Genomic DNA, 15,189 nt, shown 5'->3' on the forward strand with positions numbered 1-15,189 from the left:
AGATCTTCTATTTCTTCCTGGTTCAGTTTTGGAAAGTTATACTTTTCTAGAATTTGTCCATTTCTTCCAAGTTGTCCATTTTATTGGCATAGAGCTGCTGGTAGTAGTCTCTTATGATCCTTTGTATTTCAGTGTTGTCTGTTGTGATCTCTCCATTTTCATTTCTAATCTTGTTAATTTGGTTCTTCTCCCTTTGTTTCTTAATGAGTCTTGCTAACGGTTTGTCAATTTTGTTTATTTTTTCAAAAAACGAGCTTTTAGCTTTGTTGATTTTTTTATGGTCTCTTTAGTTTCTTTTGCATTTATTTCTGCCCTGATTTTTTAAGATTTCTTTCCTTCTGCTAACCTGGGTTCTCATTTCTTCCTCTAGTTGCTTTAGGTGTAGAGTTAGGTTATTTATTTGGCTTTTTTCTTGTTTCTTGAGGTAAGCCTGTAATGCTATGAACCTTCCCCTTAGCACTGCTTTTACAGTATCCCATAGGTTTTGGGTTGTTGTGTTTTCATTTTCATTCATTTCTATGCATATTTTGATTTCTTTTTTGATTTCTTCTATGATTTGTTGGTTATTCAGAAGCATGTTATTTAGCCTCCATATGTTTGAATTTTTAACAATTTTTTTCCTGTAATTGAGATCTAATCTTACTGCACTGTGGTCAGAAAAGATGACTGGAATGATTTCAATTTTTTTGAATTTTCCAAGACCAGATTTATGGCCCAGGATGTGATCTATTCTGGAGAAGGTTCCGTGTGCACTTGAGAAAAAGGTGAAGTTGATTGTTTTGGGGTGAAATGTCCTATAGATATCAATTAGGTCTAGCTGGTCCATTGTGTTATTTAAGGTTTGTGTTTCCTTGTTAATTTTCTGTTTAGTTGATCTATCCACAGTTGTGAGTGGGGTATTAAAGTCTCCCACTATTATTGTGTTACTATTAATTTCCTCTTTCATACTCGTTAGCGTTTTCCGTACATATTGCAGTGCTCCTATCTAACCATTCAGATTAAAAGCCCCACATCCCCAAAATCATGTCCCTCTCCCATATCTGGCATCTGTGGTGAAGCTACCCCAGAATGTGAGGGGCAGCAGGGAATCCACATAGCTTCCCATGTCCTGTCTTCCTGAAATTTTTCCTACGAATGATGTTCCTACAGGTCTGGTCTACTTGACAATAGATCATTTGTACTTGTTGCACAACAGATTCTCTATTATGTCTAAGTAAGAACTCCTGGTTCTGCATCCACTGTATTCACCCTCTAATCTTCCTTATTTCAATTAAATGAGAGCATCAATCAATCACCAGTTCATATCAAGAAACTAAATGTCATTGTTAATTCGTCTTTTATATCTGAACATAAATCCAATCCATTATCAAGTTCTACAAGAGCTCTATTTTCAGAGTATAGTCAGAATTCAACCATGTTTCACTGCATTGGCCTCATAACCACACTTTCTATTTCCACAAAAGACCCATGGTCATCTTTGACAAACATGAATCAGCTCATGTCACCATCTAGTTCTAGTATCTCCAGTGGCCTCTTATCCCACTTAGAATACACTCTAAATGCCCAGTCATGGCTATAAGGTGCTACATGATTTGGTCTTTATCTCATTTTCTTTTACTCTTGCTCTTATTCACTCTGCTCCAGCCACAGTGGCCTCCTTTCTTCATCATGAACATGCTAAGCTTGGTTTCATCCCAAGGCTGTTCCCTCTGCCTGGAATGGTCTTCTCCCAGCCCTTGCATGACTTTTACTTCACTCATATCCTAGAGTTCAAATACTAATTTCTCCTTCATGTGTTTCTTAACCATCCAATCTAAAGTAGCACTCTCCTTCACTCTAGATCACCTTATCCTTTTTGTTTTTTATCATTGTACTTATCACCTGAAAGTATATTATATATTTCTTCATGAGATTGTCTGTCTCCCTAATACATTTTCAGCTTCATGAGAGCTGGGACCTTTCAGTCTTTTTTGCTACTCTATGTGCAAGGCCTAAAACAGGGCTTGGCGCTGCTCAAAAATTATTTCTTGAAAAATAATGAGTGGGACTAAAAAGTTCTGAAAATCATTTCTCATAAACCTGGGAAAATCAGAGGACCTTTCTGAAAATATAATTATTCATCAATTAGACAAGGAAAGGCAGGGTTTTTTTACACTTTGTGGTTGCCATTCATTCACTAAGTGCCATCCAAGTCTTTGTGACCCCATGGAAGCATGCCAGGCTTCCCTGTCCTTTACTATCTCCTGGAGTTTGCTCAAACTCATGTCCATTGAGTCAGTGATGCCATCCAACCATCTCACCCTCTGTTGCCCCCTTCTCCTCTTGCCTTCAATGTTTCCCAGCATCAGGATATTTTCCAATGAGTCTGCTCTTCATATCAGGGGGCCAAAGGATTGGAGCTTCAGCTTTAGCCTTCAGCATCAGTCTTTCCAATGAATATTCATGGTTGATTTCCTTTTGGATTGACTGGTTTCATCTCCTTGCTTTCCAAGGGATTCTCAAGAGTCTTCTCCAGCACCACAGTTCAAAAACATCATTTTTTTGGTGCTCAGCCTTCTTTATGGTACAACTTTCACGTCTGTACATGACTACTGGAAAAGCCATTGCTTTGACTATATAGACCTTTGTCAGCAAAGTGATGTCTCTGCTTTTTAAGATGGTGTCTAGGTTTGTCATAGCTTTTCTTCCAAGGAACGAGAGTCTTTTAATTTCATGGATGCAGTCACTATCCACAGTGATTTTGGAGCCCCAAAAAAGAAAATCTGTCACTGTTTCCATTTTTCTCCATCTATTTGCCATGAATTTATGGGACCAGATGCCATGATCTTCATTTTTTGAATGTTGAGTTTTAAACCAGCTTTTTCACTCTTCTCTTTCACCTTCAAGAGACTCTTTAGTTCTTCACTTTCTGACATTAGGGTGGTATCATCTGCATATCTAAGGTTGTTAATATTTCTCCTGGTAAACTTGACTCCAGCCTGTGAGTCATCCAGCCCAGCATTTCACATGATGTACTCTGCATGTAAGTTAAATAAGCAGGGTGACAATATACAGCCTTGTCATACTCCTTTCCCACTTTTGAACCAGTCCATTGTGCCATGTCCAATTCTAACTGTTGCTTCTTGTCCTACACACAGATTTCTCAGGAGACGATAAGGTGGTGTGGTATTTCCATTTCTTTAAGAATTTTCCACATTTTGTTGTGATCCACACAATCAAAGGCTTTAGTTTAGTCAATGAAGCAGAAGTAGACTTTTTTTGGAATTCCCTTGCCTTTTCTATGATCCAGCAGATGTTGGCAATTTGATCTCTGGTTCCTCTGCCTTTTCTAAATCCAGTTTGTACATCTGGAAATTTCTAGGCTTAGTAAGTGTTTAATAAATACAGATTGAATAAGTAAATAGATAAAATAAAGCTGCTTTTATTCATCGCATAGACTAACTACAGAATGCCTCTAAGCCTGTTATTTATTTCTTTACTCAAACTACAAAATATGTTTTTTAAATTAAGTTTTAATTTAAAAAAATCATAAATTTGAAGAAGACAAACTCTTCAGTATGTGAGAAGATTCTTCTGGGAAAGATAACAAAATGTCAAATATGATGAGTGGTATCTTTTTTTTTTTTTGCTGTGTGGGGGAAGATCAAAAAATATAATCTTTCTTTGAGGGTCGAGTCCATGACTATTCATCCTTTCAAAAGCATACATTAATTACAAGCTGTCAGTATAAACTCTTACAATAATTCTTTTTGTGTGAAATTGACCTCAGGTAGGATTAAAACTGACCTAATATGAATTTGTTGAGCTACTAGCAACTGTAGTTTGTCTATAATCTCTGAGACATGTGAAGTTAATGAAAACTCCCTTATTTTTTTCATTAATTTATTTTAGGCTGTTTGTTATTTACTTTTAATTTTTAAATTTATTTTTAATTGAAGGATAATTACTTTACAATATTGTGTTGATTTCTGCCAAACACCGACATTAATCAGCCATAAGTATATCTATGATCCCTCCCTCTTGAACCTCTCTCTCCCACCTCCCTTCAAACCCTTCATTCTTTTTCTTTTTTAATTTTTTATTTATTTTAATTGGAGGCTAATTACTTTACAATATTGTGGTGCTTTTTGCCATACATTGACATGAATCATCCAAGGATGTACATGTGTCCCACCATCCTGAACCCCTCTCCCACCTCCAAAATCCTTCATTTGTAAATGAATTTCACACTTTGAAACTAAATGGAGGGAATATTTTTCAGTCCTTGAAATTCAAGATTTTGAGAAAATAGGATTTGACAGTAGACTCTACTATTTTATAGCTAGAATGTAAGAAATTGAAGTTCAAATATGACTGAAACCATTCTGCTTCACTATGGAGAACGTTATTACCTCCTAGCCAGCCAGTAGTTTTATAGGCATCATAATATGGGAGTCAAAGACCTTGGCCCTGTTTATAGCTTGAGACTGAGTTCACTGTTTCCTTAGGTGTTCTCCAGCAAGGCCTCATCTAACAACGACACAGAGCAATAATCTTCTAAATTTAAAGCAATGTCTCAAATAACCTTCACACTGAGCCTCTTAGATTATTTTTCTTTACCCATAAAACAGATGAAGTAACTGAGGTTGTAAGAAGTTAACAACTTTTCCTGAATTACAGAATTAGTAAGATTTTTCAGGCTGGGGCAACTGTGGTACACCTGATTTAAGGATGCAAAATACTGGAGTAGCATGAAAGGAGCCAATAATCAATCAGACTTGGTGGCCCATTGAGAGGTGCCAATGAATTATTTAAATGGTGAGTCCTTGGGAATAAGTGGCAGTTCTTGTTTTGAAGTTCAGAAAGTAGACTGAGAACTGAAATGGATCTGGAGGTAACATTTGAGCCATGAACTAGATAATCACTCCGGTGGGTTTGTGGAGAAAAGAATTGAGGCCATGAAGGAAAGGATGCCAGGATAGGAATGGTTCCTATACAAGCAGTCCCCAGTGGTTTTGGCACTAGGGACTGATTTCATGGAAGACAATGAAAACTGGGGTGGGGGAATGGTTTCGGGATGATTTAAGCACATTTCACTTATTGTGCACTCTATTTCTATTATTATTACATCAGCTCCACCTCAGATCATCAGGCGTTAGAGCCCAGAGGCTGGGGATCCCTGCTATAACATGATGAAGACAAAGAGAAGGAAGAATTTTAAGGAAGAGTTGCTTGCTCATTCGTGTTAAATACTATTGAGTTCTATGGGGTGAGGAATAAGATCTTTGAATTAAAATGGACATTGAGATCCTTACTTCTAGCAAGGAGCTCCCACCCCCTCAGCGATTTGGCAGAGTACTGATGATTTTAGTAGACCTATTCCTCACCAAACTAAAGAAAGGCTAATTTTAGAACCATAATGAATTAAGACACTACATTTTGTTAGAGGATTTGTTTCCTCCTTAAATATAAGTCCTTTCTTTTCTCAAATGCTTTTTGGACTGTTTTGAATCCTTGCATTTTTAATTTGAAGTATAAAATAATTTTTCATTATCCTTATGGAGTAACTCATGGACAGTAAGATGTATTATTTTAAAAGGGGCTAGATAAAGATCTTAGTTTTTCTATTACACTGACTATGTCGCTCTTTAAATGATTTTTATAAAGTTCAAAAGGTGCTTAGATTTAGAGTTGAGAGTCTTTCTTTTGTCATCTTTTTATAAACCAAAGATTGTACTGAGTTATGCCTTTGATGAAATGTACAGTATGTTGTGAGGAAAAGATGTTCTCTCAACTCTTTGAAGATGCTCATAAAATGGTGGAAAGGATGCCAAAAAAGATTATTCACTACAATTAGCACATGTCTAGAGGTTCATTAGCTTGAATTTACATTATAAAATTGTTTATTGAGTTGATTGACTGGGTACTTTTATAATGGCTAAAGACTGGTTCTTGACTCTAACTGTGCTTTAGAATTGCCTGGGGAATTTTTTTCTTCCCTGAGGCTGTCTCCTCTAATTGGGTAATATTTTTGCAGAGAGAAGGGAGCCTGCCATATTTTTTTTCACAATTTATTTTTTAGAGCAGTTTAAGTTCACAGCAAAATTGAGTGGGAAGTATAGAGTCTGCATATTCCCCTGTCCCTGCACATGCGTAGCCTCCCCCAACATCAACATTCAGCACTGCAGGGTACATAAGTTGCAACTGATGAACCAGCTTGCACATCATCATCACTCAAAGTCTATAGTGTATATTAGGGTTCACCTCTGGAGTTGTACATTCTATGGATTTAGATGAATGTATAATGACACGTATCTATCATTATAATATCTGTACTCCATCTATTCATCCCTTCCCCTCCTCAACCCCTGGAAACTGCTTATCTTTTACTGTCTCCAGTAGTTTTGCCTTTTCAAGAATATAATTTAGTTGGAATCATACAGTATGTAACCTTTTCAGTTTGACTTCTTTCACTTAGTTAGATGCATTTTTAAAAATCCAGCTCTGTTGAGATATAATTGACATAAAAATTATTTAAAAATTCACATTTAAGTTTCCTCCATGTCTTTTCATGGCTTGATAGCTCATTTCTTTTTGATAGCACTGAATAATATTCCATTGTTTGGATGCACCACAGTTTATCTATTCACCTACTGAAGGACATCTTGGTTCATTGCAAGTTTTGGCAATTATGAATAAAGCTGTTATGAATATCTGCATGGGCATAAGTTTTCAACTCCTTTGGGTAAACACCAAGGATCACGATTGCTGGATCATATGGTTAGAGTATGTTTAGTTTTGTAAGAAACTGCCAAACCGTCTTCCAAGGTGGCTTTACTATTTTGCATTCCCACTCATCATAAATCAGTTTCTATTACTCTCACCAATATTTATTGGTGTCAGTTTCTGGATTGTGTCTATTCTAATAGACATGTAGTGGTATCTTATTACTGTTTTAACTTCCGTTTTCCCAATGACATATAACATGGAGAATCTTTTCATATATTTATTCTCCATCTGTGTATCTTCTTTGATTAGGTATCTGTTCAGGTCTTTTGCCCATTTTTTAATTAGATTGTTTTCTTATTGTTAAGTTTAAGATTTCTTTGTGTATTCTAGGTAATAGTCCTTTATCTAATGTGTTTTTTGCAAATATTTTTCTCTCAGTCCATGGCTTTTTTTTTCTTTTTCATTCTCTTAACATTGTTGTGGAGCAGAAGTTTTCATTTTAATGAAGTCCAGCTCAATTATTTAATGAATTGTGCCTTTGATGTTGTAAGGGGAGCTTTATTTATGTATTTATATACATCTGGTCCCATCACTTCATGGCAAATAAATGGGGAAACAGTGGAAACACTGTCAGACTTTATTTTTTGGGGCTCCAAAATCACTGCAGATGGTGACTGCAGCCATGAAATTAAAAGATGCTTACTCCTTGGAAGGAAAGTTATGACCAACCTAGACAGCACATTAAAAAGCAGAGACATTACTTTGTCAACAAAGGTCCATCTAGTCAAGGCTATGGTTTTTCCAGTAGTCATGTATGGATGTGAGAGTTGGACTATAAAGAAAGCTGAGCGCTGAAAAATTGATGCTTTTGAACTGTGGTGTTGGAGAAGACTCCTGAGAGTCCCTTGGACTGCAAGGAGATCCAACTAGCCCATCTTAAAGGAGATCAGTCCTGGGTGTTCGTTGGAAGGACTGATGTTGAAGGTGAAACTCCGATACTTTGGCCACCTGATGCGAAGAGCTGACTCATTTGAAAAGACCCTGATGCTGGGAAAGATTGAGGGGAGGAGGAGAAGGGGACGATAGAGGATGAGATGGTTGGATGGCATCAGCAACTTGATGGACATGAGTTTGAGTAAGCTCCAGGAGTTGGTGATGGACAGGGAGGCTTGGCATGCTGCGGTCCATAGGGTCACAAAGAGTTGGACACGACTGAGTGACTGAACTGATGATTATAATCACCATGCTGTACATTAGATCCCCAGAACTTATTTATTTTATAACTGGAAGTTTGTGATGTTTGACCAATATCTTCTTATTTCCCCAAATACATAGCTCCTGATAACCACTATTCTACTCTCTAAGAATTTAGTTTTTTTAGATTCCACATATACATGAGACCATACACTATTTGTCTTTCTATATCAGACTTATTTCATCTAGCATAATGTCCTCACATTTCATCCATGTTGTCCCAAATGGCAAAATTTCTTTCTTCCTCACAGCTGAGTAGTATTCCATTGTGTATACACACAGATAAACACACACACACGTGCACACACATATCACATCTTCTTTATCCATTCATCTGTTGATAGACACTTAAGTTGCTTCCATATCTAGGCTATTGTGAATAATCTGACAGTGATGACGAGGGTACACATATCTCTTTGAAATCCTGTTTTTATTTCCTTTGGATAAATACCCAGGAGTGGTGTTGCTGGATCATATGGTAGTCCAATGTTTAATTTTTTTAGGAAGAAAGAAGGGCATTTAAAGATATCAAATACCCAACTTTTCACCCCTAAAGAGTCTGTTTTGGTTAATGTGAGTGAGGCCTGGGCAACAGCATTTTAACACTCTGTGTGTGTGTTAGTTGCTTAGTAACACTCTCTAGTTAATTCTAAATTGGAGGAGCAGAGGTCTAATGCCATAGTTTCCTTTCTCTACTTTGAGACAACAACTTTCTATAACTAAAAAACAAGAAAACAAAACTTGTTATTTGTTTTTCTGGTGATGGACCAATATCCTGATTTTCCTCTTACCTTTCTGTACTTTTCAATCTCACTCAATGTAGGTGCGTTCTGGGGCTTTATCCTAGCTCTCCATCTCTCTGTCTCTCTCTCTCTCTTTTTTTTTTTTTTGATGTGGACCATTTTTAGTCTTTATTGAATTTGTTACAATATTGTTTTTGCTTTATGTTTTGGTTTTTGGCCCTGGAGGCATGTGGGATCTTAGTGCCCTGACCAAGGATCAAACCCGCACCCTTCGCATTGAAAGGCGAAGTCTTAACCACTGGACTGCCCAGGAAGTCCCTCCTCGTCTCTTCTCTAGCTACATTCTCTTCCTCAGTGATCTCCATCACCCACATACTGTAACTACCCTCCATAGGTTGACAATGTCCACATGTTTTTTCCTCCAGCTCTGAAATTGCCCCTGAAATCCAAACTAGTATATCACATTACCTTTTCTGAGTTTCAATTTGGATATCTTATAAGAATTCGCTAAACTGAACCTGTTCCAAATTGAATTGAATGATTCCAGCCCCACACATCATCAAACCAACCAGTGCTTCCCTCAGTCCACCATGGGGCAAGCATAAGACTGATGTTTTCTCTTTTTGGCCTCTCCACATACAATTCAGAGGCAAGTCGTGTATATTCTACACCCCCCAAATACATCCAAAGTCTGTCCACTCCACTCCACTTGAACTACTTCAACCACAGTGCAAACCACCGCTTTCTCTTCCCTGGGAGACTTCAGTGACCTCTCTCCTTCCACCCTTTGTCACTTCCCATTTCCTCATCTGCCCATAATCCATCTCTACATATGAACCAGAGTGAGTTTCTAAAAAAATGTAAATCATTTCTTTAAACCCACCAATGAATTCCCATCCTTTTGCAAGCAAAACTGTTTGTTTCCAAGGGCTGCCATATCAAAATACCAAAACCTAGGTGGTTTAAAACTACAGAAATATATTGTCCCACAGTTCTGGGGGCCAGAAGTCTGAAATCAAGTTGTCAGCAGGGCCATGTTTTCTCTGATGGCTTCAGGGGAGCATCCTTCCTTGTCTCTTTTAGCTTCTGGTGTTTGTTGGAAACCCTTGATCTTCCTTAGCTTACTGATGCTTCACTACAGTCACACAGCCATTTTCTCCCTGTTTGTGTCTTTACATTTTCTTCCCTCTGTGTAGGTATGTTTCTGTGTCTAAAATTCTCCTTTTTATAAGAACACTAATCATATTGGATTAGGACCCATCCTAATGACTTCACTATTTATCTCTATAATAACTCAATTTTGAAATAAGGTGGCATTCTAAGCTACTGGGGGTTAGGACTTCAATATATCTTATTTGGAGGAGACACAATTCAACCAAGAACAAAACCTCAAACTCCCTACAATGACCAATCAAGCTTTATGTAATATCTATGCCCCCTGCTTTCATCTCTGATCACACCTCCTACCACTTGCCCCTCTCACTTTATTCCAGGCATTTCTGCTTGACCACTTTGCTCTTAGCATTTAAATTCAAATGTCATGTCCACAGAGAAACCAACTCTGGTCAGGCACACTATTAACTTACTCCTCTTCCTGTACTACTTCAGTTACTGTCTAGTTCATTACTATTTCATTTTCCTCATAGCATTTGTCACACTCTGCAGTCACCTGGTGTTTATATTGTCTCTCTCACAGTGGCAGATACTACAGTTCATCCTCTTTCATCACTAAGAATCTATGTTTAGTCTGCCATGCATCCAGCCCCAGGGCATGGGTCATGATTGGGCCAGACCAGTCATGGCAATTGTGCTTTCCTTTGCAGAGATTGGGGCTTCCCTGGGTGGTTCAGTGGTAAAGAATCCACCTGCCAATTCAGGAGACTCAGAGACATGGGTTCAATCCCTGGGTCAGGAAGATCCCCTGGAGAAGGAAATGGCAACCCACTCCCATATTCTTGCCTGGGAAATTCCATGGACAAAGGTGCCTGGTGGGCTACAGTCCAAGGGGTTGCAAAGAGTCGGACATGACTTAGTGACTAAACAACAACAACAGCAACAACATTGCAGAGATTACTGTTGAAGTGGGAATATGACCAGGTTCTGGTCAATGGATGCAAGGGGAAGTCCTTGGGGTTTCTGGAAAAACTTTCCTCCTGATTGAAGAAGCAGAGAAAAAACAAGCTCTTTCTCTTTCCCTCTTGACTCCTGAATTTCAGTATGATTTCTAGAGTTCCACCAGCCATCTTGTGTGCATGAATTGATCTTTCAGAGAACAGAACCCAACAGTGTTGAGCATGATGAAAGTGGGTGGAGCTTGAGATTTTGCTGATACCAGGACTACTGTACCAACTGTCAAGTTATTACTGCCTGATTGAGCACCATAAATGTCCTTATGTTTTAAGCCATTGATCTTTAAGGTTTTTGTTTCTTGCCTTGAAAGTGTCTCAAAGAGTCAGACATGACTGAAGTGACTTAGCTTGTAGTACTTTTTTCTAGATTTCATATGTGTGTGTATATATATATGCATTAATATAAGATATTTGCTTTTCTCTTTGTGACTTTTTTCATTCTGTATGACAGACTCTAGCTCCATCCAGGAATAGAGATGCAGACGTAGAGAAAAGAATGTGGACACAGTGGGGGGAAGGGGAAGGTGGGATGAACTGGGAGGATAGCATTGACATATATACACTTCCATATGTAAAATAGGCAGCTAGTGGAAAGTTGCTATATAACACAGGGAATCCAGCCTGGCGTTCAGTGACAACCTAGAGGGCTGGAATGGGGGCTGGGAGTCAGGCTCAAGAGGGAGGGGATATATGTACACATATAGTTGATTCACTTTGCTGTACAGCAGAAACGAATAAAACTTTGTAAAGCAATTATACTCCAATGAATTTTTTTAAAAGGGGGGTTAAAATGTGAATAATAGTAGTATGTATGCTATCATATAGTAGGATTGTCTTATTAGAAAATCCAAGGACTGATGTTTTTTAAAAGTTACCAGTTAAGAAAACAAAACAAAGCTTAACCATCCAAGTATACACAAAGCAAAGACATATTTAAGACGAAAAAAATTTACATATGTTGGAACAAATATTAAAGAAACAGTAGTTACTTAGGCTTCCCAGGTGGCTCAAGTGGTAAAGAATCCATCTGCCAATGCAGGAGACCCCGGTTCAATTTCTGAGTCAGGAAATTCCCCTGGAGAAGGGATGGGCTACCCACTCCAGTATTCTTGGGCTTCTCTGGTGGCTCAGACAGTAAAGAATCCATCTGCAATGCGGGAGATCTGGTTTTGATCCCTGGGTTGGGAAGATCCCCTGAAGGTGGGCATTGGCAACCCACTCCAGTATTCTTGCCTGGAGAATCCCCATAGACAGAGGAGCCTGGTGGGCTACAGTCCATGGGGTTGCAAAGAGTTGGACATGACTGAGCAACTAAGCACATGTCATTAAGTGGTTATTCGGATTTAACAAATTACTGTTAAGTAAAGCACTTTGTACCTGGCACAGAGCAATCTTTCAATAAACATTCATTATTATTTTTTGAAAAAAGACAGTAAAGCCAGGACTCGTATCTGCTATTTGTTTACTTGGTCAACCTCAGGGAAATCACCTGTCAACTCAGAACTTCAGTTTCCCTACTTACAAAATAGAGAATAGTATCTACTTTATAGGATTGCTGTGTGTCTCTCTAAAAGAGATAATCCATATAGAATATTTTTCACACAGCCCAGTAGAGAGTAAACACTCATTAAATAGTTGCTATTATTATTAATAGATATGTTTGAATAAATGTTATTATATTCATGAGCATGGTAAAGACTAGTATTCTCATAGATAATTATAAATCATGCTTAGCAGACTATGCTGGTATGCTGGGATTTTACACACAAACACACACCTATCTATATCCGTGTAGGCATGATGTCAAATGTTGTTGGATTTTGGTGAGTGTCTTAATAAGTACATAGTATATGCATGCATGCATGCTGAGGCAATTCAGTCATGTCCAACTCTTTGCAACCCCATGGACTATATAGCCTGCCAGGTTCCTCTGTCCATGGGATTTCCCAGGCAAGAATACTAGAGTGAGTTGCCTTGCCCTCCTCCAGGGGATCTTCCTGACCCAGGGATCAAACCCACATCTCTATGTCTCCTGCACTGGCAGGCAGGTTCTTTACCACTAACGCCACCTGCGAAGTCCACACAGTATGTATGTGTATCTTATTTTACATCCACCTAGAAATTTTCTCCTTTCAAAATGTAGCTATAGCAGACTGACAATGAATCTGAAACCATTTATTTGTTTGGAAAAGTAGTTAGGAAGAAGAAGAGGTTACATTCTTGTTTGTATGTTAATGATGTTAGTTACCTAAACTTGGAAAATGGAATGTTCAGGTCAGGACTCTTGGTTGCCAACCTCAAAAACTTCTCTAGCTAATTAAAGCAGAGAAGAATTTATTGGCAGGATCTTTGTGGGTGCGGTGATGAGGGAGGCAGTTCACAGAATCACCAGGAAAGCTGGAGATTCAGGCTCATAAAATGGTGACAAACACGGATGCAGCCCAAAAGACCAGACTGCTCAGAATGCCATCATGGATGAACCCTGTGTCCACAGAACACCCTTTGTCACATGCTTGGCTCTGTTGCCCTTGACATTGGCTGCTGTATCCTCTGGGACCTCCAGTGCATCCATAGGGAATAACCTCTGAATGTCTGCAAGTCTTAACCATGCCTCCTGAATGACACATCTGGTAAGCTTGGTCACACCTGACTCTCCAGCTGTTCAGAAGAGGGAACAGGTTCTGATGGGAGAAGGCAGCCTTGGGATTTCCCATCCTTCAGGGGTAATTGGATGATGGGAGATTCCTGTAAATATCCACTAGAGCTAACAAGAGAGAGGCAAGCTGAAAACAGAACCAGAAAAAAAAAAAAAAAAAAAAAAAGGGTCAGGAGGGTCCCCTGAAGAATTTCCCATCCAGCTTATAGACAGCTCCTTCTCCAAAACTCTTCCCATCCTGAGTGCATATGAAATAACAGCAGGACTGTTTTCCTCCCCTTTGGCATAGATAGAAATGTAGAGAGTCCTCCTTTCTCAGGAATGTTAATGATGGCTGGTAAAGTAACCACGGGTGGCACAGTGACCTTTCTGAAAAGCATGGTGATATGATGAAAAGAGTCATGTTGCCAGATACCTACTGATAGGCTCAGAAATGGGTCCTCTGGAGCCCAAGGCGGGGAGGCAAATCTCCCTCTTCAAAGGGGCAGCAGATGGTATTCTTTGCCATCCCTGACAGAATAACTGCTGGAGGAAGCAGTGGGGCTCCATCTGGGAGAGAGCCTGTCTTCTGTGGCCAAGCAATCAATGTGTTTGCAATTTTTACACTTTCTGTGGTGCTGTTGCTTGTAGGAGGCTGGAAAATTCCAACCAGGAAGAACCACACCTTTTCATGTTACTTCAGAGTAGATAGAGTGACTCTGAGAACCCAAAGGCAAAAGATAGCAGGGTGGAGTGATGAACACATGTTGAGGAAAAAATCCACAAATTATTAGGAGAAGTGAAAAGGTGGATGGACGTCAAGCTCTGATATTTGAAAATGTTGGTGGCCAAAGGATTTATCCACCCTCTCGATCTGACCCACAAAATTGAGCCAGAAAATGTGTTCATGACTCTTTCCATGGCTCTTACTCAGCTACAAGTCATTTCCCCTTTCAGATTATTTCCATTTTTAAGGTCCAATTTCCATTTGCTTTTTGATCTTCTGCTTTTAAGACATTTCGGCCAATATCATCATTGGCCAAGTGCCAGATTTCCTTTCAAGGCTTTGAACTTGTCATTTGTCCTTTATCCTTGAAAGTAGATTCTGTTTTGTGACTGGCTGGTCCCAGGTAGACTAGGTTTTCCTAGCAAAGCAAAAGAGAAGTATGGAGATCAAACTGAGAAATATAAGACACTTCTTATAAACTTCAGTGACTGAAGTAAAGGTTCTGTGGGAAAGTAATAATGTGATTGTCTATTTATGAATGAATAATAAATGATGTGATCTAGTTGAACATAATAGTTTCAGCATCAACAATTATATGGAGGTCTCACAAGAAATTTCTTCTGAAATTCTATGACATATTTATCACGTTTTTATATTCTCCGTTTAATTCTTCATCGGTGTTCATTTCTTAAAATAAAACATTCTGGAGCTGGGTTCATCTGACATAAAAAAAATTATAAATGGATCTTTGTGTTTTCCACAAAAATTGCTGATGGTTTTCTGCCTTAATTTTCAGCTCTTAAGGGCAAGAATTATGAAATATTTCCCTTTGTATTCCCACAGCTCATAACAGTATTATCCAGCTAGCAGGCATTTAGCCCACACACATAGTTACCTTTGTCGTTTTTCTACTAGTCGTGGTGCAGTGGGTTGACTTTACCTGTTATTCTCACCCTCAGAGAACTCCAGGAGTCAAGGACTCCCACTTTGTCA

The sequence above is a fragment of the Cervus canadensis genome, chromosome X, assembly GCF_019320065.1.
Source record: "Cervus canadensis isolate Bull #8, Minnesota chromosome X, ASM1932006v1, whole genome shotgun sequence".
Taxonomy (NCBI): domain Eukaryota; kingdom Metazoa; phylum Chordata; class Mammalia; order Artiodactyla; family Cervidae; genus Cervus; species Cervus canadensis.